Source organism: Tenrec ecaudatus, chromosome 5 (genome assembly GCF_050624435.1).
Source record: "Tenrec ecaudatus isolate mTenEca1 chromosome 5, mTenEca1.hap1, whole genome shotgun sequence".
Lineage (NCBI taxonomy): Eukaryota > Metazoa > Chordata > Mammalia > Afrosoricida > Tenrecidae > Tenrec > Tenrec ecaudatus.
In genome coordinates, this window is record NC_134534.1 from 34,877,928 (window position 1) to 34,880,863 (window position 2,936).

Sequence of the window (2,936 nt, forward strand, 5' to 3'; positions counted from 1 at the left end):
CCATTCAGCTTGCCATGCCTCTGCTCTGAACCCTCATGACATCAACAAGAACGATGGCAAAAAGGAGAACAAGTTACAAAGTGCTGCTACAAAACCAGGGAGACCGGAGAAGTACCAAAATGTGAAGCCCCGTCCCCAGGTCTCTACCCTTCTGAGGGCGGTGTTTCGCTCTCTAGTCCTTCCCCAAAGAACCCAGCAGCCCTCTTCCCTTGAAATGACGACAAAACAGCAGCTTGGGAATCCTTCAGGGGTGGGTTCATAACATGTTTTATTCATTGGGTTTGGGGAACAAAAAGAAGTCTGGAGGGGTAAGACTGGGACAGTGGGAGAGTAAGGTTTCCCAGGAAATCTAGGTTGGCCCTTGCTCCCCTCAAAGGTGCAGGTACATTGTAAAAATGGAGGGGGCGGGTGTAGGGGGGGAGACACAATTCATTTCTCGGCACAACTTTCTTAGCCTTTTCCTCACCAACTGCAGTTTTCAATTTTCGTAAAATTTCTTCATAAGGTCCTGTGTTCCTCAAGATCGAGCTACCAAGATTATTCCGTTAAGATCTCAACACCGTTTTCCTAGCTTTCTGAGCTGACTTCTGCCTTGAACTTAAGTGGCCCAAAAGATCCCCCTTGGAACCAGGTTTGAGTAGACCTTTTCTTTGGAAGGCACCCTGAGACTTCAGTCTGTCTGAAAGAACTTGCCTGGAGGCAGAGGCATGTTTTCAAACACGTGTTGCTTGGACAAACCTCAGTACGTATGAACTGGAACCTTGGTATAATTGTTATCCGTTTTCACTTACACCAGCATCAAAACTGTCAAAAGTGGTCAGGCGATCTGTGAATAGGCAAGAACCCCGTCCGATTTAAATTCCCCTGCAGTCAGCCCCTCAAGCCCCTTGGGTGCTGGGGTTGAGCAGTCAGCAGCTCGCTGGGCGGCTGCAGTGGGAACTCACCAGGCTTCTGCAGGAAAGAGCCGTGAGCCTGCTGCAAGAGCACAGCCTTGCCAACACTGTGGGACCGCTCTGCTCAGTCCTACACAACAGTCAAGTTGGAATTAACTCGAGCAGTGGGTTTTGTTTTTTAAAGCACAAGATCTGTTTTATCAAGTTAAATGAAAGATAAATCATGGCTGAAAAGTAAGAAAACTTGTATAGGGATTATTCTTCAACACAATAGTAAAACCAGAATGGTATTTGGTCTCATTTTAAATATGTGACAATTTTCATGGATGTGAATGCTTGCAATTACCGTATTTGAATTAACTGGGGTATGGTGTGGATGACAAATAGCATGTGAGTATTTCCATGGAAGTCATTTTACCTGGTTAAGATGCAGCGTTCAGTAGCATGAGAAGACGGAAACAGAAATTTAATCAGTTTGGTTTTATCAAGTGAACCTTTTGATATTTGTTACTGTTGTCAGTGGCTGTTGACACCGACTCGAGGTGAGCGCAGGTGTGCTGCTCTTTAGTGGTTCTGACTCAAGCAGCCGATGGCTGCTCTGTAGTGTTTTCAAAGCTGTGACCTTCCAGAGGCAGACTGCCAGGCCTATCTTGCAAGGCACCGAGTGTGTCTGAACGACCAACCTTGGGGTTAGTTGTCCAACACTGAACATTTGTATCACTCATTAAAAACTGAGTCAAACTTTTACTCTTGTCCTTGGACAAAATATTACTTTATTTCAGCAAAATTATATTTTAAACTTGCCTTTAAAAAAAGGAGATTCCACATTAACCATGATTTGGATGACAAGTTAGGGGAGAGAGTTGTCATGAAATAGTGTAACTAAAATCATCAGAAAATATTCTATCAGGAAGACATGTTTAAGTTTTATTTAGTGTCAACAAGTATTTATTAAGCACTATGTGCAAAGTACTAAGCTGGGCTCCATTCTGTTCCCTGATAGTTCCCTGATAGCTCTGAATACCAGTTATGACTAATATTTGAGTAGCACTCTGCAGTGAAATGCACTTTCACTTAGGTTAAGTTCAGGCCAAGTCAAGATTTCCTGTGCACCCACGAAGCCGGTGAGATTTCCTATTCAGCTATTCAAACAGATATCAAAGCCAAAGTGATAATGGCATGAAAGCGGACAGAGTGGCAGCCGGGAAATGTGCTGTCCTGGACTAGCAGTGGAGGAGCCTAGTTGATGGAGAACATTGTCACAACGATGGGGGTGGGGGGTGGGGGATGGCATTCCACTTCCTCTGACTTCAAACTCAACATTAGCCCCAGGTCACATTCCTATGAGGCAAAGGTCAGGCGTGTCTCCATTCTCCAATCTTAACCCCCACCCCCCACGGCACACTTTGGTGTTTGATGATTCACTGCAAGGATCACCACAAAGCACTTAATGATAATGCTCATGATTATGAGACTCATTAAGAGAGTTAACAGGTGACAATTCAGGATTAGAAATCCTCAGACAGTTATTCAGGAACTTAAGCCCTGTAATAGATTACTGGGATTAAAAACTGATCCCTACAGGGTTATAGTCATCTCTTGTGTTGAGAATGTAGTATGAAAACTAAGGGAATGCACACCCAGCTTAAGACATGGACCCTCACCAACGAAACAGCAATGAAGTCCTTTGCGCTCACCCTGACTGCATCTTCCTCCTGCTCTCCAGATTGTGGTCTTTGTCATTTCTGTGGATTTTATATGTTTACAATGAATGTATGCATCCCTGCAGGTCCCAGTGTGCTTTGCTGTCAGTCCTGACTGAGGGAGGCCGAGGTGCAGAGGAGAGTTGTCAAGGCTGCGACCTTGCACACTGAGATTGCCAGGCTGGTCTTCTGAGGAGCCCCGACGGGGAGAGAATCACCAACTTTTAGCTCGTAGTTGAGCACTAATCAAGGGCATCCCTCAGTGGTCCCTAATCTTATGATAAGTACACATAAAAACCATGCCAGTGAGAGGAAAGAGACATTGATCAAAACCTCAACA